The 20,219-nt window shown below is 41.3% G+C and overlaps 1 protein-coding gene across 10 annotated transcripts in view; it reads left to right on the forward strand.

The window, feature by feature from the left end:
• The window catches only part of ZHX3 (zinc fingers and homeoboxes 3), a 205,317-nt gene that overhangs the window by 53,554 nt on the left and 131,544 nt on the right, over positions 1-20,219 (forward strand). For 7 of the 10 annotated variants that reach the window (XR_014254796.1, XR_014254797.1, XR_014254798.1 and 4 more), the window contains exon 2: positions 20,100-20,202. The gene's annotated coding sequence lies outside the window, so the exon portion shown is untranslated. Of the gene's footprint in view, positions 1-20,099; positions 20,216-20,219 lie in introns of all 10 variants that reach the window. The other 3 variants (XM_082430136.1, XM_082430135.1, XM_082430137.1) reach the window with 1 other exon arrangement.

Raw genomic sequence — 20,219 nt, forward strand, 5'->3', positions numbered from 1 at the left:
GTACCCTTGTTGTAGCACCATCTGGAATTGAATCCTTTGAACCTGTCAGGAGATGAACTTAGATAATGTGTTAATAATGCAGGGACCAGGCTTCCCTGGTGGTGCAGTGGTTAAGAATCTGCCTGCCAATGCAAGGGAGACGGGTTCAAGCCCTGGACCGGGAAGATGCCACATGCCACGGAGCAACTAAGCCCGTGCGCCACAACTACTGAGCCTGTGCTCTAGAGCCCACGAACCACAACTACTGAGCCCATGTGCCACAACTACTGAAGCCTGCATGCCTAGAGCCCATGCTCCGCAACAAGAGAAGCCACGACAATGAGAGGCCCACACACCGCAATGAAGAGTAGCCCCTGCTCACTGCAACTAGAGAAAGCCCGTGTACAGCAATGAAGACCCAACACAGCCAAAATAAATAAATAAATAAATAAATTAATTTAAAAAAATATAATGCAGGGGCCAAACAACAAAACAAGGGATTAATGGTCCCAACAAGGACAATAGCCATGTCCATATCTGGATCCCCATAGAGGAGAGGAGGCTGGAAAGCCAGCTGGGGCCCTGTCCTGCTCTCTCTTTTAAATCTTCTATTAATTTGATGTTTTTCTTTAGAATCTGAAGGTCTTCTTCAACCTGGCCAGAGGTATTAATATAGAAGCAGCATGTTCCATTTAGTAGGGCACAGACACACCACCCCCCATCAGCTGTTACGACATTCACGGCCCTCCTATTTTGTAAAACTACCTTGGCCAGAGTGCCTAGGGCTGACTGCTGTTCCTCAGTGGCTGCTACCATAGCCTTCCAAGGTTCCTGGACCACGATGGTGAGATGGAGAGCGCTCCTCTCTAAGGGGTACGCCTGCAAACCAGGAGAGCCCTCTAAAGATGCTACGTATTATTTCGGGCCGATCAAGAACTGGGTTATAAGCATGTCCCCCGCAATCAGTGGTTCGTTTTTGTCTCTCCCAGACAGGTCTTATGGCCTCCTCGAGGAAGGACCCAAGGTTGGGAATGCCTCCTGAGGAAGCTAAATCCTTTGTAGTCATAATGGTCGCCTCTGGGACCACAGCAATAATTGTGCAGGAGCTCCTCCAAAGTGTGAGAAGATCCAGATAGACCCCGTTACCGCATAGAAATGAAAATCCGGTGCCCCTCAAAGATACCCCCACTGTGGGTCCCCAGAGCCAGGCCCTGACCTTTTGGTAGTTTTCCTCTGGGACTAGACTGGGGTCCCATGGCCTAGGATTATATTGGGAAGGCCAAACTCCAAGGAAGTAATCATCTATACATAAAGGGGAGAATCCGGGCTCTGACTGATTATGAGTGTGACTGGGGGATTAGCATAACAAATTTCTGAATGTTAGCTGAATTATGTTATATTTTGGAGGAGAATCTTGCCGGGAGGTTAAACTAAGTAAGTGTCCGGTGGTCACACCGATCCCCACATATTTAGTTCCCAGGGCCGAGCTGTTTATGGGAATATGGTCTTCATTAATACATTTCTTAGTTGCATTTTCCTTGAATTTCCCCAGCACAAAGTGAAAATACCTTCATGTACATCATATTTATTTTCCTCTGAACAGGGATTCCACTCCAGGCTAGTCCGATTAGAATTGAGGGTGTAGTTACAAAGAGAGTCATTTAGCCAGTCCAAAATGGGTCCCCATCCATTCGGGTTTTGGAAACAGAGCTTTGCCTCATCTGCCCAAGGTTGGGCTAATGCCCATATCCTGTTTTTCTCTTCATGAGTACAGCAAGCGGTCGGGACTACATGAATGTCTTGCCAGGTCAGGTCAAAGGCTATAGTGAGGGCCTGAAATTCCTTAATAAAAGTGGTGGGACCCTGACTAAAGGAACCTAACTTGTTTTGAATTTGGGAAATGTCAGACATGGGGAAGGGAACATGGACTGTCATAGTGCCCATGTCTCCATTTGCTACTTCCCTCAAGGGAAGCATATCAGAATCTGTTTCCTGGCTTTGGGCAGTTCTCGATCTTGTGTGGGGAGGGGAGAGGGGGCTTTCGCCCTGATGAGGGGGTGCCTGTCGGGGAGCTGTGGGTTGAGGTGAGGGCGCGGGGGCTGAAGCAAAGGGGGTTGATGGGGTGGGGGACAGGAAAGGTCGAGTAGAGGGTCATCTAGGAGATCTGCTGGGGAGGGAGACAGAGGGGGTCGGGGGGATAAGGCGGCAACAGAAAGACACATGCGGCATGAGTCCCTGAGATCCGGATTCTGACTAAGGGCCATAAAGGTCTTGACATAAGGAACCTCTGAGTCCTTTCCTTTTTTCTGGCAAAAGAGATCAAGTTGGAGGATCGTGTTATAATTTAGTGTGCCATTAAGGGGCCATTGTTCTTGGTCCCCCACTTTATACTGGGACCAAGCCGTGTTACAAAAGAAAGTGAGCCTCTTCTTTTTGAGATTTTTTAGGGTCAAATTTTTTCCAGTTCCTGAGGATACTGCCAAGGGGTGAGTCTGAGGGAGGCTCCCGAGACGTACCAGAACCTGTTCTTAGCCTATGTGCCGTAGAAAGGGGGTACTGAGAGTCACCGGCTGACAGAAAGGCGTCCCCTTTGTCCCAGTGATCTCTCCTTGCGACTAAGGCACAAAATGGGCCGACCGTCCCAACAATCGTGTCCGACCGTGAGAGGTGACCCCTGAGCGTGCGACTGAGGCACAAACCGTGTGACTGAGGCACCGTGCGACTCGGGCAGGGGAAGAAAGAGAAAGAGATTCCCGGGACCCACCAGGTGATTCAGCGTTTGGCGATTACCTGAAACGTGAAAAGGCACTCGTGGGATGGCTCAGAGGCAACACCTAGGCTCCTGTAAATCAATCCGGACTGAGAAAAAAGTGAAAGTAACAGAGAAGACAGGCTGAGGAGTTGGCCTCGTAGTCCTGCCAGGAAGGCGGCGGCCGGCGGCCGAGGCGAGGGATTTTTCTTGAACCCATATGTGCCTCACGGGTGCACGGAAGTTGTCTTACTGGGGGCAGATGCTTTAACAGCCTGGTCTATTCCGTGACCCCCTCATCTTTTCACGGGAGTCTTCAAGCGGCAGGCGCCCTATTGGCTTTTAAATGCCTGACCCGTGCCCGCACAATACCAATTGGCCTAGTCCTCAGCCAGAAGGAAGACAGAGGGACCCTCACCGGTTCTGGGCGGTAGTTACTGGGGCGAAGTGAGCCGTGGAGTCTTCAGAACACACCAGGGTGTGGCCCTGGCCAGAGTTCCTCTGTTGCTTCCCCAGCAACTTGCCTGTTCACAGAGGGTCCCAAGAATTGAGGAGAGGAGGTGGGGGAGGAGATCCCCCCCAAGAGATATCCCCATACGGGCCACCAAAATGTCGTGGTCTGAGCGCGGGTTGGAAAAGCATTTCCAGACACGAGGCGGAATGTAAGGAAGACAGAGTTTTATTAAAGAGAAGGGTCGCTGCAGGAACAGCGGGCCGACTTCCTGGTAGCCAGGGAAAGTCGACAATGAGCATGGGTTGCTTGTCTGTTTTTATAGCCAGGGAACCTGGAAGTCATCTGCTGAGTGGGCAGAGTATGTATACTTTCAGTGTGCTGAGTGGGAGAAAAACGGGTCAAATGTCTTTTCTTATATGGGATGGGAAAGGGACAGGGCATGATACTTGGGAGGGCTCTGGGACAGTGCAATGGTTACATTGTGACACAGTGATAGGAGTCCTGTAACTCTTTGTTCCGGCAATATTGGCCCTTTGAGTTTATCTTGTTCTTTGTCCTTGGAGCATACCACAATACGATAGTTCTATTTTTAAGGTTTTTGAGGAACCTCCTTACTATTTTCCATAGCGGGTGCACCAGTTTACATTCCACCAACAGTGCACAAGGTTTCCTTTTCTCCACACTCTCACCAAAACTTGTCATTTCTTGTCTTTTTGATAATAAACATTCTAACAGGTGTGGAGTGATATCTCATAGTGATTTTGATTTGCATTTGCCTGAGAATTGTTCTTTCAGGACTAAGTTCAGAGTACAGGTCCTGCTGAGTGGCCAGGAGATCCCTCTAGAGTCCTCGGTGGGTGTGTGCCTTGTCATCTGTGGTGCTGTTTCTTCATCCTCTTGTGCTGGCACTTACGTGGGTGGTCCCCTACTGCCGATCCCCACTTTATAGAGAGCTGCCCTCACAGCTTAGCCTTTCTGAGAACAATGGAGGATGTAGCTGTTCCATAGACCTTCAGTTATTCTCTTGACCGTCCCTGGTGCTCTTCCACTCCCACATCCAGCTTCTGCCATCTCTGGATTTAGGTTTGTTTTCCACCAAGCTTCTCTTGGGCACACACATTTTAAAAGCTTTCTTCTTTTGCTTGGTTCATGTTGGAGGTTCCTCTGCATGGCTAAGCACTGCCATCATTCAGTTCTGATGGCTTTTTTATTGCCCACAATTCCTTGCTCTTCTCCTGATGGCATTGTTCCTGTTTATCCTGTGCTGCTGTGGACTTATTCTTACTTTTATATTTTTATAATATACATTCTCACTGTTACAATAAATAACTAAATAGTCTGTTATATTTGACATTTTAAAGGAGGGGAGAAGTACTTCTAATACTCTATTATTTGTCATGAACCAGCAGTCCCCAAACACTTTTTGTTTACCTCTGAAAAGCATCAGATATCCAAGGAATTCAGCAGGCTCGTCATGGAAGAGGAACTACAGGCAGTTTAACCAAGTGAAAAATGACTTCATTCCATTAGTGAAAACTGCATTTAAAGTTGTAAGATACCATTTGCACATATCAAATTAGCAAGGTGTGTTTTTTGGGGGCATATGGTGGGAAGTATGGTAGGGAGTAATAAGGAATGGGTAGTGTGTGTATGTGAGGGACAGAGAAAGAATTTAATGCCAGCAAGGGTCTTATATACTGCTTGTGAAATGCAAATTGATATAACTCTCAATGCATTTTGGCAATATGGGCCTTTAAAAAAGTTCATACTCTTTGACCCAGGGATTAAAATACTGGCAGTCTATCCCAAGGAAATAATTATAAGTTAAGACAATATTTTATGTACAGAGATATTTATCTCCACATTGTAAAGTAAAAAAAAAAAAAAAAAAGCAAAATGTACACGTTCAAGTGCCTGACACTGAGCAATTGCTAAATTTTGGTACATCTATGCAGCTAACAAAATTCTACAAACAAAATGAAGCTAACAAAAATAAATGTTTAGAAAGACTTTAATTACATAGGGAAAATGCTTATGTAGTTTTTAATGATGCTAAGTGAAAAAAGATATACTCTAAAACGGACTTACCTAGAATATCAATTCTATAAGAAAAACATATGTGCAAAGAAAAGTAAAAATTAACAGTAACGATTGTTTTTTTTTGATTTGAATTATGTGAGTTTTCCCACCTATAGTTTTTTAATTAATTAATTAATTAATTTTTGGCTGTGTTGGGTCTTCATTGCTGCGCGCGGGCTTTTTTCTAGTTGTGGCGAGCGGGAACTACTCTTTGTTGCGGTGCGCGGGCTTCTTATTGCAGTGGCTTCTCTTGTTGCGGAGCACGGGCTGTAGGTGCGCAGGCTTCGGTAGTTGCAGCGCGCAGGCTCAGTAGTTGTGGCTTGCGGGCTCTAGAGCGCAGGCTCAGTAGTTGTGGCGCACGGGCTTAGTTGCTCTGCAGCATGTGGGATCTTCCCAGACCAGGGCTCGAACCCGTGTCCCCTGCATTGGCAGGCGGATTCTTAACCACTCTGCGCCACCAGGGAAGCCCCCACCATAGTCTTATGCTCTTTTGTATTTTCCATATTTCAGCAGTAACTATATTATAATCAGGAAAAAGAATCAGTATTATTTTTTAAATTGCCAAGCTGTCTCACAGAGAAATACGAATGGCCAATAATCACATGAAACTATTTAATTTCAGTAGTAACAAAAAATGCAAAGAATGCTCAATGACATGGAAAATGTTTGTTACATAAATTTAAGTGAAAAAATAGTAACAATATGTACACTATGATCCCAATTTGGTTAAAATTGTGTGTGTGTGTGTGTGTATCAAAATGTTGACAGTGCTTAGCTTTGGGTAGGGAATATTTTTCAGATGACTTTTAATTTTCTTCTTTATGCTTATGATTTGGATTATGTGAGTTTTCTTCCCCTATAGTCTTAATCTTCTGTATTTTCCAGTTTTCCTATACTAAATGTGTATTGCTCTTATAATCAGGGGAAATTTTTTTCACACATTATTTTTGTCTTTCTATCCTCTACACTATACTTTCTGCTCTAAAGCATTCTTAAAATATTTAACTTGGATGTTGAATAAGAGAAATTTGAGGGACTTCTTTACCTAATTCAATCTTAAGAATTAAATGAATGCATTGATATAAATTTCATGTTACTTTGAGATTTATCTTTGTTTTGTCTATAGGAACATATTTGAGTACTTTGAATATCTTGTCTCTTTCTCAGAATGTTAGCCACATAGGTGCAACATGATGGAAAACTATCTTTTTGCCATTTTTAAAAAAAAATTAATTAATTTATTTTTGGGTGTGTTGGGTCTTCGTTTCTGTGTGAGGGCTTTCTCTAGTTGTGGTGAGCGGGGGGCCACTCTTCATCGCGGTGCGCAGGCCTCTCACTGTCGCGGCCTCTCTTGTTGCGGAGCACAGGCTCCAGACGCGCAAGCTCAGTAGTTGTGGCTCACGGACCTAGTTGCTCCGCGGCATATGGGATCTTCCCAGACCAGGGCTCGAACCCGTGTCCCCTGCATTGGCAGGCAGATTCTCAACCACTGCGCCACCAGGGAAGCCCCCTTTTGCCATTTTTAATAAAGCCTTTTGAACTTTTTATTTTTAAAAATTGAGATATAATCTACATACAGCAAAATGTGCAGATTTTAACTGTATAGTTTAATAAGTTTTGGCAAATGTTTCTGCCCATGTAAATACCACCTCAACAATCTATAGAACTTTTTTGTCACTCCAGAAAAGTTCCCTCATGCTCCCTTCTTGTCAGTCTTCACATCTGAACGTTAAGCTCTGTTATAATTTTTACCACCATAAATTAATCTTGTTTCTTCTAGAGCTCCACATAAACAGAATCATATAATATATTCTCTTTCATGTCTACCTTATTTTGCTCACCATGATTTTGAGATTCTTCTGCATTGTGTGTATTGGGAACATTTTTCTTTTTAATTGCTGAGTAGTATTCCATTGTATGAATACCACAATTTGTTTATCCACTCTCATGTTGACAGACATGTAGGATGTATCTGGGTTTGGACTCTTTTAAAATCAGGGATGCTGAGTTTGTAGCTGTTCCCTAACCCCCCACTTCTCTTTTCTTGACTAGCAGTGCTTGCAAATCAGGGCTTGTTTCCAGGAGCTTGTAACTAAGACCACCACAAAGAGATCAGAGAACAAAAGTAAAGTGGGCCCGCCAAGTCCAGAGCAGACGCCCCAGGAGTTCAGCTCCTGGGCACAGAATGGCAGGCCTGCAGATTAACTGAACGCTCCTTTTACAGAAAGAAAGAAAAGAAAAAGCTAAGCAGTGAAAGAGCTCAGAGCACCCAGTTGGGGACCAAGAGAGCCATTACCACATTAGATCCAAATCACAGCAGTTGTTTGAGGTTACTCACGATGCTGAGTGTTAACTACACCGAGAGTGGGGTGGAGTGCTTCCTCAACCCAGCTGGCCCTGCAGCAGGTGTTGCCCGAGTGCCCATCTGGGCTCCCTTCTGCTGGGGTTTCTGGGGTGAGGGGAGCAGGATGACTTGAAGCACTTGCTATGTGTCTCTGACTGCTCTGCCAATAGAGCTACATAAAAAACCCCACAGCCTCTTGGGGCATGTGATTTGATAATTGGGAAAAAACTCCTCCCAGACCCAAGGGGCTATTGCACATTCAGGTATTCAGCGTTATTACAGAAGAGCAGAAATTACGAGTTCTGGGTTTGAGAGGCCCAGGATGTCTCTCTCTGGGACAGAGAAGGGCCCAGCACTCCCCTTCCCCATTTCACTCCTCGTAGAGTTCATTTCCATCTGTCCTATTCCCACCAAGGAAAATATGGCCTTTAGCCCACTTCCTCGGGCACTGCCTCTTTCTCCTGCCTTTCCCCTGAATCTTGACACAGGGTCAGATGAACTGAGTGCAGATAGAGCTGAGGAAGCATGGAGGGAGAAGTACAGTTGTTCAGTCAGTGTGTGGAAACTGCTCTTAGAGGGTGGGAAATGGTGTGATCTCTGAAGATAGGACCCCCATTAGGCAGTGGCAGGACCAAAGGAGAGGGTGCCCTCTCCACTTGCCATGTGATAAGGGCTTTCCAGTTCTAGAAGAATTTGTAGCAAAAGTCATGCCATGAGAGTGAGTCTACTGTGGATGTTATACTGACCAGCTTTGCTGATAACTGTGCTGAAAGGATCCTCTGATGTTCAGCAGTGAACTCAGCCAGCAAGCTGTCCACTCCATGTACCCCCCAGGCTAGCTGTCCCCACCCTGGACTGTTGTTTGTTACCTCAGTGTGTCAGGTTCTTACCTGCTTATCTGGCCCCCATTTCTTGCCCGGATCTATTTTTTCCCCTTGCCTCCTTATTTTTTGCCCTCTTCAACTTAAAACTGTCTGGTTAAAAACTAGACCTTCTAACTTTGCCTTAGTTAGCATTCCCTGCCAAGGCACTGACCCTGAGCACCTGCCAGAAGATATTTTTATTGCCTTTGGTTTTATTATAGATGACAAAATACATGGAATTGGATTTCTTTTTCCCAGGATTTGTTTGCTAGTTTATCTCAACACCAGATGGTTTTTTCTGATGGATTTATTATTATAGGCAGTTTGATTCTTAAAGCCTTTTTTGATCTTACTGGAGCACCTTGGACCATGAGTCCCATGTGACCCATATGTTGAGAGGAGGTATAAATGGAAGCTTCAAAAAGTTGACACCAAACATGGGAACTGAAGCAATCGTTACACCTCAGACTAATAGTCTACTGGTTTTAAGATGACTTCTACTTTGGGGAATCTATAAATTCTTTGAAATTGCTACTCTTAGAAAAAGCCACAGTTATTTTTCCTGGGCTACTATATTGTCTTCAGTTCTAATTTTGACGGTGAGTGCAAAGAACAGATTGTGTCCAGCCCAAGTTACATTTATAACTTCAAACAATTGTTCTCTCATAGTCTTTAGCAAAAATTTTTTAGAGAAAAGACTTTTAAAGACTTCCTCCCCTCCCTCCCAATTATAGCTGATACTTTAAGCTCTAACTAACCAAGGGTGTTTGAGCACAATCTTTGGCAAAGTAGCTAATGTTTCACAATCAATTTTTTTTTATTTGAACTATATGAAAGAGAGCTCATGATACCATTCTATGAAGTCTACTAAACAACTTACTCTTATCAGGGAATATACAAGATTCATGTGTGTCGATTTCTCTATTAGGAACTGAAGATGAAAATTAACTATAAATCAAGGAAATGAAAATCCTTGAGTTCTAACCTTTTGCATAGACAAAAGCAAACAGCAAGACCCTGAATAGTTGACATTCCTTCTCTGGAATATGAATACTGGGCTCTCCGTGGTAAATATAAACTTCATATTTGTGACTTATTCCAGGCTGTACTTAGTAGATTACCTAGATATCCGTAGACAGACAACTAAAGGAAGTTATGTCATTACCTTATCAAGGACATTTTAAGGTAACTTAAAATTATGTCATAGAATGGAAAGATATCCCATGTCCATGGATTGGAAGGCTTGATATAAAGATGGCAATACTACCCAAAGTGCTCTGTGGATTTAATGAAATCTGTCCCAAAATCCAGGCAGCCTTTTTTGCAGAAATGGAAAAGTTGATCCTAAAATTCATATGAAATTGCCAGGGACTCCGAATAGTCAAAACAATCTTGAAAAAGAAAGATATAGTTGAAGGACTCATGCTTCCCAATTTTAAAAAAGCTACAATAGGCCTCTCGCCTTCTGAGATGGCCCACACTCTGTCTATGGAGTATGTTTCTCCTAGGGCCATTCTCGCCTTTTGAGATGGACCGGATTCTGTCTATGGAATGTGTATCTCTCTAAATAAATCCACTTCTTACCTTAAAAAAATAATAATCAAATAATCAAAACAATGTGGTACTGGCATAAGGATGGACAACATAGATCAATGGAATGGAATTGAAAGTCCAGAGGTAAACCCATTTATCTATAGTCAATTGATTTTTGACAAGGGTACCAAGTCCATTCAGTGGGGGAAAGGACAGTCTTCAACAAATGGTGCTGGGATAACTGGATAGCCACATGCAAAAGAATGAAGTTATATTCCAGCCTCACACCATATACTAAAATTAACTCAAAATGAACCAAATACCTAATTGGAAGAGCCAAAACTCTTAGAAGGAAACATAAGGGTAAATATTCATGACCTTGAATTTGGTAATGGATTCTTAGAAATGACACTAATGGCATGAGCAACAAAAGAAAAAATTAGACACATTGGACTTCATCAAAATTTACAACTTTTGTGCATCAAATGACATTTTTTTTAAACATCTTTATTGGTGTATAATTGCTTTACAATGGTGTGTTAGTTTCTGCTTTATAACAAACTGAATCAGCTCTACATATACATATATCCCCATATCTCCTCCCTCTTGCGTCTCCCTCACACCCTCCCTATCCCACCCCTCTAGGTGGTCACAAAACACTGAGCTGATCTCCCTGTGCTATGTGGCTGCTTCCCGCTAGCTATCTGTTTTACATTTGGTAGTGTATATATGTCCATGCCACCCTCTTACTTCGTCCCAGCTTACCCTTCCCCCTTCCCGTGTCCTCAAGTCCTTTCTCTACATCTGCGTCTTTATTCCTGCCCTGCCCCTAGGTTCTTCAGAACCATTTTTTTTTTTTTTTAGATTCCATATATATGTGTTAGCATACGGTATATGTTTTTCTCTTCCTGACTTACTTCACTCTGTGTGACAGACTCTAGGTCCATCCACCTCACTACAAATAACTCAATTTCGTTTCTTTTTACGGCTGAGTAATATTCCATTGTATATATGTGCCACATCTTCTTTATCCATTCATCTGTCGATGGACACTTAGGTTGCTTCCATGTCCTGGCTATTGTAAATAGAGCTGCAGTGAACATTGCATGGTACATGACTCTTTTTGAATTATGGTTTTCTCAGGGTACATGACTCTTTTTGAATTATGGTTTTCTCAGGGTATATGCCCAGTAGTGGGATTGCTGGGTCGTATGGTAGTTCTATTTTTAGTTTTTTAAGGAACCTCCATACTGTTCTCCATAGTGGCTATAACAATTTACATTCCCACCAACAGTGCAAGAGGGTCCCCTTTTCTCCACATCCTCTCCAGCATTTATTGTTTGTAGATTTTTTGATGATGGCCATTCTGACTGGTGTTAGGTGATACCTCATTGTAGTTTTGATTTTCATTTCTCTGATGATTAGCGATGTTGAGCATCCTTTCATGTGTTTGTTGGCAATCTGTATATCTTCTTTGGAGAAATGTCTGTTTAGGTCTTCTGCCCATTTTTGGATTGGGTTGTTTGTTTTTTTGATATTGAGCTGCATGAGCTGCTTGTAAATTTTGGAGATTAATCCTTTGTCCGTTGCTTCATTTGCAAATATTTTCTCCCATTCTGAGGGTTGTCTTTTCGTCTTCTTTGTGTTTTCCTTTGCTGTGCAAAAGCTTTTAAGTTTCACTAGGTCCCATTTGTTTATTTTTGTTTTTTTTTTCCCATTTCTGTAAGAGGTGGGTCAAAAAGGATCTTCCTGTGATTTATGTCATAGAGTGTTCTGCCTATGTTTTCCTCTAAGAGTTTTATAGTGTCTGGCCTTACGTTTAGGTCTTTAAACGATTTTGAGTTTATTTTTGTGTATGGTGTTAGGGAGTGTTCTAATTTCATTCTTTTCCATGTAGCTGTCCAGTTTTCCCAGCACCACTTATTGAAAAGGCTGTCTTTTCTCCACTGTGTATTCTTGCCTCCTTTATCAAAAATAAGGTGACCATATGTGCTTGGGTTTATCTCTGGGCTTTCTGTCCTGTTCCATTGATCTATATTTCTGTTTTTGTGCCAGTACCATACTGTCTTGATTACTGTAGCTTTGTAGTATAGTCTGATGTCCAGGAGCCTGATTCCTCCAGCTCCATTTTTCTTTCTCAAGATTGCTTTGGCGATTCGGGGTCTTTTGTGTTTCCATACAAATGTGAAATTTTTTGTTCTAGTTCTGTGAAAAATGCCATTGGTAGTTTGATAGGGATTGCATTGAATCTGTAGATTGCTTTGGGTAGTATAGTCATTTTCACAATGTTGATTCTTCCAATCCAAGAACATGGTATATCTCTGTCTGTTTGTATCATCTTTAATTTCTTTCATCAGTGTCTTATAGGTTTCTGCATACAGGTCTTCTGTCTCCTTAGGTAGGTTTATTCCTTGGTAGTCTATTCTTTTTGTTGCACTGGCAAATGGGAGTGTTTCCTTAATTTCTCTTTCAGATTTTTCATCATTAATGTATAGGAATGCAAGAGATTTCTGTGCATTAATTTTGTATCCTGCTACTCTACCAAATTCACTGATTAGCTCTAGTAGTTTTCTGGCAGCATCTTTAGGATTCTCTATGTATAGTATCATGTCATCTGCAAACAGTGACAGCTTTACTTCTTCTTTTCTGATTTGGATTCCTTTTATTTCTTTTTCTTCTCTGATTGCTGTGGCTAAAATTTCCAAAACTTTGTTGAGTAATAGTGGTGCGAGTGGACAACCTTGTCTTGTTCCTGATCTTAGAGGAAATGCTTTCAGTTTTTCACCATTGAGAACGATGTTGGCTGTGGGTTTGTCATATATGGACTTTATTATGTTGAGGTAAGTTCCCTCTATGCCTACTTTCTGGAGGGTTTTTATCATAAATCGGTGTTGAATTTTGTTGAAAGCTTTTTCTGCATCTAATGAAATGATCATATGGTTTTTATCCTTCAGTTTGTTAATATGGCTTATCCCATTGATTGATTTGCATATATTGAAGAATTCTTGCATTCCTGGGTTAAACCCCACTTGATCATGGTGTATGATCCTTTTAATGTGCTGTTGGATTCTGTTTGCTAGTATTTTGTTGAGGATTTTTGCATCTATGTTCCTCAGTGATATTGGCCTGTAGTTCTCTTTCTTTGTGACATCTTTGTCTGGTTTTGGTATCCGGGTGATGGTGGCCTCGTCGAATGAGTTTGGGAGTGTTCCTCTCTCTGCTATATCTTGGAAGAGTTTGAGAAGGATAGGTGTTAGCTCTTCTCTAAATGTTTGATAGAATTCGCCCGTGAAGCCATCTGGTCCTGGGCTTTTGTTTGTTGGAAGATTTTTAATCACAGTCTCAATTTCAGTGCTTGTGATTGGTCTGTTTATATTTTCTGTTTCTTCCTGGTTCAGTCTTGGAAGGTTGTGCTTTTCTAAGAATTTGTCCATTTCTTCCAGGTTGTCCATTTTATTGGCATAGAGTTGCTTGTAGTAATCTCTCATGATCCTTTGTATTTTTGCAGTGTCAGTTGTTACTTCTCCTTTTTCATTTCTAATTCTATTGATTTGAGTCTTCTCCCTTTTTTTCTTGATGAGTCTGGCTAATGGTTTATCACTTTTATCTTCTCAAAGAACCAGCTTTTAGTTTTATTGATCTTTGCTATTGTTTCCTTTGTTTATTTTTCATTTATTTCTGATCTGATGTTTATGATTTCTTTCCTTCTGCTAACTTTGGGTTTTTTTTTTTTGTTCTTCTTTCTCTAATTGCTTTAGTTGTAAGGTTAGGTTGTTGATTTGAGACGTTTCTTGTTTCTTGAGGTAGGATTGTATTGCTGTAAACTTCCCTCTTAGAACTGCTTTTGCTGCATCCATAGGTTTTGGGTCGTCATGTTCTCATTGTCATTTGTTTCTAGGTATTTTTTGATTTCCTCTGATTTCTTCAGTGATCTCTTGGTTATTTAGTACTGTATTGTTTAGCTTCCATGTGTTTGTATTTTTGACAGATTTTTTCCTGTAATTGATATCTAGTCTCATAACGTTGTAGTCAGAAAAGATACTTGATATGATTTCAATTTTCTTAAATTTACCAAGGCTTGATTTGTGATCCAAGATATGATCTATCCTGGAGAATGTTCCATGAGCACTTGAGAAGAAAGTGTATTCTGTTGTTTTTGGATGGAATGTCCTATAAATATCAATTAAGTCCACCTGGTTTAATGTATCATTTAAAGCTTGTGTTTCCTTATTTATTTTCATTTTGGATGATCTGTCCATTGGTGAAAGTGGGGTGTTAAAGTCCCCTACTATGATTGTGTTACTGTCGATTTCCCCTTTTATGGCTGTTAACATTTGCCTTATGTATTGAGGTGCTCCTATATTGGGTGCATAAATATTTACAATTGTTACAGCTTCTTCTTGGATTGATCCCTTGATCATTATGTAGTGTCCTTCTTTGTCTCTTGTAATAGTCTTTATTTTAAAGTCTATTTTGTCTGATATGAGAATTGCTACTCCATCTTTCTTTTGATTTCCATTTGCATGGAATATCTTTTTCCATCCCCTCAGTTTCAGTCTGTATGTGTCCCTAGGTCTGAAGTGGGTCTCTTGTAGACAGCATATATACAGGCCTTGTTTTTGTATCCATTCAGCCAGTCTGTGTCTTGTGGTTGGAGCATTTAATCCATTTACATTTAAGGTAATTGTTAATATGTATGTTCCTATTACCATTTTCTTAATTGTTTTGGGTTTGTTATTGTAGGTCTTTAACTTCTCTTATGTTTCCTGCCTAGAGAAGTTCCTTTAGCATTTGTTGTAAAGCTGGTTTGGTGGTGCTGAATTCTCTTAGCTTGTGCTTATCTGTTAAGGTTTTAATTTCTCCGTGGAATCTGAATGAGATCCTTGCTGGGTAGAGTAATCTTGGTTGTAGGTTTTTCCCTTTCATCACTTTAAATACATCCTGCCACTCCCTTCTGGCTTGCAGAGTTTCTGCTGAAAGGTCAGCTGTTAACCTTATGGGGATTCCCTTGTATGTTATTTGTTGTTTTTCCCTTACTGCTTTTAATATTTTTTCTTTGTATTTAATTTTTGATAGTTTGATTAATATGTGTCTTGGCGTGTTTCTCCTTGGATTTATCCTGTATGGGACTCTCTGTGCTTCCTGGACTTGATTGACTATTTCCTCTCCCATATTAGGGAAGTTTTCAACTGTAATCTCTTCAAATATTTTCTCAGTCCCTTTCTTTTTCTCTTCTTCTTCTGGGACCCCTGTAATTCGAATGTTGGTGCATTTAATGTTGTCCCAGAGGTCTCTGAGACTGTCCTCAATTCTTTTCATTCTTTTCTGTTTATTCTGCTCTGTGGTAGTTTTTTCCACTATTTTATCTTCCAGGTCACTTATCCATTCTTCTGCCTCAGTTATTCTGCTATTGATTCCTTCTAGAGAATTTTAAATTTCATTTATTGTGTTGTTCATCATTGTTTGTTTGCTCTTTAGTTCTTCTAGGTCCTTGTTAAATGTTTCTTGTATTTTCTCCATTCTATTTCCAAGATTTTGCATCCCCTTTACTATCATTACTCTGAATTCTTTTTCAGGTAGACTGCGTATTTCCTCTTCCTTTGTTTGGTCTGGTGGGTTTTTACCTTGCTTCTTCATCTGCTGTGTGTTTCTCTGTCTACTCATTTTGCTTAACTTACTGTGTTTGGGGTTTCTTTTTCACAGGCTGTAGGTTCGTAGTTCCCGTTGTTTTTGGTGTCTGCCCCCAGTGGGTGAGGTTGGTTCAGTGGCTTGTGTAGGTTTCCTGGTGGAGGGGACTGGTGCCTGTGTTCTGGTGGATGAGGCTGGATCTTGTCTTTCTGATGGGCAGGACCATGTCCGGTGGTGTGTTTTGGGGTGTCTGTGGCCTTATTATGATTTTAGGCAGCCTCTCTGCTAATGGGTGGGGTTGTGTTCCTGTCTTGCTAGTTGTTTGGCATAGGGTGTCCAGCACTGTAGCTTGCTGGTCGTTGAGTGGAGCTGGGTCTTAGCATTGAGATGGAGATCTCTGGGAGAGCTTTTGCCGTTTTTTTTGCCGTTTGATATTACGTGGAGCCGGGAGGTCTCTGGTGGACCAATGTCCTGAACTTGGCTCTCCTACTTCAGAGGCACAGGCCTGACACCCTGCCGGAGCACCAAGACCCTGTCAGCCACACGGCTCCACACTCCGGAAACCCATACTCCAGAGGCCCTCCTTTCGATGTGCTTCCTCTATCTGCTGCACAGGTCCTAACCAAATGACATTATTAAGAAAGTGGAAAGACAATCTATATAGAATGGGAGAAAATATGCAAATCTGAGAAGGACCTAGTATCCATAATACATTAAAAAAAAAAGAAACCTCTAACAACTCAACAACAAAAAGAAAAACAACCCAATTAAAATATGGGCAAAGACTTCATTGGACATTTATCCAAAGAAGATATACAAATGGCCAACAATTATATGAAAAGATGTGCAACGTCATCGGTCATTAAGGAAATGCAAATCAGCCACAATGAAATACTGCTTCACACCCACAAGGATGGCTATAATTTAAAAACATCCCCAACGGAAAATATGAAGTGTTAGTGAGGATGTCGGACCCTTGTGCTTTGCTGGGGAGAATGTAAAATTGTGTAGTCACCGTGGAGAACAGTTTGGCAGTTCCTCAGAAAGTTAAATATAGACTTACCATATGACCCAGCAGTTCTACCTCTGGATACATACCCCAAATAATTGAAGACAGGTATTCAAACAAGTACTTGTACACAGATGTTCCTAGCAGCACTATTCACAGTAGCCAAAAGGTAGGAACAACCCAGATGTCCATCAGTGGACGAATGGGTGAACAAAATGTGATTTATCCATACAATGGAATATTTTTTAGCCATAAAAAAGAGTAAAGTACTGATGCAGCTATAATGTGGAAACACCTCAAAACATCATGCTAAGTGAAAGAAGGCAGGCACAAAAGGTCACATATTGTGTGATTACATTTATGTGAAATATCCGGAATAGATAAATTCATTGAGACAAAGAGCATATTAGTGGTTGCCAGGGGCTGGAGCAGGGAGAATGGTAGTGACTGCTTCATGAGTACAAGGTTTCATTTGGGGATGACTAAAATGTTTTGGAACTAGATACAGGTGAGGGTTGTACAGCATTGTGAATATACTAAATGCCATTGAATTGTACACATTAAAATGGTTAATTTTATGTTATGTGAATTTTCCTTCAAATTTAAAAAATTACATCATATAGTTTTTGTGATCTCATAAATAACTGTGGCTTTGCTGTCATAGTTACCTTGTGACAGTTGGAATCCATGTGCTTTGTAGCATTAGTACATTGGGAAAGTTCTTTCCAGCTGTGGGCAAGAAAACACGAAGACAGATGATCCCAAGTGGGTTTCTTCGTAGAATAACAATTAAGGAATATAGCCTTTTCTTTTTTACTTGTGGAAGCTGTTAAAACTTCTACCTTGAGTGGGCCCTTGGTTGTTTTAAAATGTGATCTGGACTGATAGGATTTGGTCTCTTCATTTAATTTGAAAAAGCATGTTTAAAATAACTTTATATTATTTGGAGATGGAGCAGCTTTTGGTTTTATGAAAATTAGGAGTAATTTTTAAAGAATGTGAGATATACATATGGAATTGCCGTAAGATTTTTCTGGTGGTTTGCTGTGTTGCACTGCCAGAGACTTCTGTGTCACTTTCGAAAGCCATTACGAGTGCTTTTTATCGTCAGTGGAATTGGTGTCAGGAATAAGAAATTTTTTTTTTCAGATCAAGCACATCTTGTGCAAAAACTAAAAACCTTAGTTTCTTATTTTAATCTTATACCTGTTTTGTTTTTTGAAGGAGGGACTTTAGGTTAGATTCTGGCAAAAAGATCTGAGCTTGAGAAGGGCGTCTCACTCAGAAAAGTAGAAGTGCTTTGCCAGTGATCATGAAGCTTTTCTTTATGTATGGAGTTGATGCTTCTGCCTCAGGGTCATGCTCCTGCCCCTGTGGTGTATGTGGACTTGTTTCTCAAGCAGATGTTATTTATGCTAGTTGTCTTGCACGCTTCCACCTGGCTCCTCTTATGACCCACAACGTGCCATCCAGGCTAAGGGTTTGCAGACTTGAAGCAAACAAAGCGAAGTGGTTTGTAGTGGATTGAACCCAAAGCTTTTGGCGTCATTAGCATCGGGTCCCAATCAACTGAACTAGAGAGCAAAGAATAAATGCCTTGCTTGAATGAGGGATTTGAAATTTTAAAGTTAGAAGGGATCTGGTAAGCATGGCAAAATATCTAGAATAAATGTAATAATCTGTAGTGGGTGAATGTAAGCAGCTGAAAATCATGATTGCTTCTGAGTTCCACAAAATTAGGAAGAGTTCCTTTCTGTGATGTTCACTGGATAATTTTTTAAATTAAGAAAAGGTCAGTTTTTTAAGTGGTGGAGAATTTAAAGTTTTTAATAAATTATTAATTAGGACAGTTTTCCAACAAGAGCTAATTTAGCTATTGAGCTACTACTATACCATAAGAGCAATAGAAGAAAGTGAAATCGGTAGATGAGACTACAGCTTCCTGCAAGATCATGTGTGCCCAGGAACCCCTGCCTGTGAATGGCAGCATATAGTGCATTTCCTTGCACAATTTTCTTAACCTTTCTGTGCTTTCGTCTCCTCCTCTGAGCAATTAGAATAATAGAATCTATCTCACAGGGTTGTTATAAAGGTTGAGTTAGTTAATGTAGTTAAAGCTGTTAGAACAGTGCCTGACACAGAGTAAAAGCTTGACAGGTGTATGCTACAGACATAAGAATGATGGGGATAGATCACTCGGAGCTGCGCTGGGTCTTTCTTGCGGCGTGCGGCTTCTCTAATTGTGACGCATGGGCTTAGTTGCCCCGCAGCATGTGGGATCTTAGTTCCCTGACCAGGGATCGAACCCACATCCCTTGCATTGGAGGGTGGATTCTTAACCACTGGACCACCAGGGAAGTCCCCAGGGTGCTTTTTTGAGGGGCAAACTTGTTTACATTCAGATACTCATAGCCCCGACTCTCTCGTGTACCCACGCACCGTTCGAAGTTCTGAGACCCTCTGGTATACTCACTTGAGGGCCATTTTACTGGGCATCTCAACCAAAGAGAATGCTTTGGGAAAGAAATAAAGAATTCAAAAGCAGTGGTTTTTCAACTGCTTCTCAAGTAATTTTAAGATCATGTGAAGCATTTCTGGTCATTTGTTGAAAACGTAGTTATTGTCTCATTCATTCACCAAGAGCTACCATGTGTCTGTCATTGGGTAGAATGGGATGACATAGGGATAGGGGTCAGAGACAAAAGATGAAGATAACATAGCTCCTTAGCCTGGAGCTCAGTCTAGACCATTTTTTTTTACCTCTAGAATCCATGTGAGGAAAACCCCAGGGCTTTGAATGGAAGAGCATCAGAAAATAGCACATCCTTAATGGTACTCACCCTTGAAGTTGTAAGGCTACGCATCAGTTAATTTTTTAAAATATTATTTAGTTATTTATTTATTTGGTTGCATCGGGTCTTAGTTGCGGCAGGCGGGCTCCTTAGTTGTGGCTCGTGGGCTCCTTAGTTGTGGCATGTGAACTCTTAGTTGTGGCATGCATGTGGGATCTAGTTCCCTGACCATGGATCGAACCTGGGCCCCCTGCATTGGGAGCGAGAAGTCTTAACCACTGTGCCACCAGGGAAGTCCCACACATCAGTTAATTTGATCATTTCTGCTAAGCCATCTCAAACTTAGCCAGGAGAGAAAGATGGAAACTCATTGGTGGAAAGAGATTTTAATGAATCATCTTGTTCTGATCTATCATCAGAGACAATCAAGTTTGCCTTTTTTCCATTGATATTTTTCAGTTACTACTAGCATTTTTAATCATTTAAAATTGCTCATTTGTATTTTAGTGACCTCTTCTTACTCTCCCCACCCCCTTGGTTTTTCTGTTTGTGTATAGTTCTGGAGAAAATGAGTTAGGAAAGGAGATTGATGAGATTGGATAGCTCAGCATCCTAAAATACACTTTATCTCTTTTCTCATGAAGTGAGGATATGTCACTTCTTTTTCAGGACTGGATACAACTGCAGAAGCAACAAGTGAACCTTTAAAGGTGCATATGGGGCTGCACAAAGAGAAGAGAGAAACTGGAGAAACCAAGGAAATGAGGAAAAAGTATGTTTCCTGGGTAA

Source organism: Balaenoptera physalus (assembly GCF_965194825.1).
Source record: "Balaenoptera physalus genome assembly, chromosome: 16".
Lineage (NCBI taxonomy): Eukaryota > Metazoa > Chordata > Mammalia > Artiodactyla > Balaenopteridae > Balaenoptera > Balaenoptera physalus.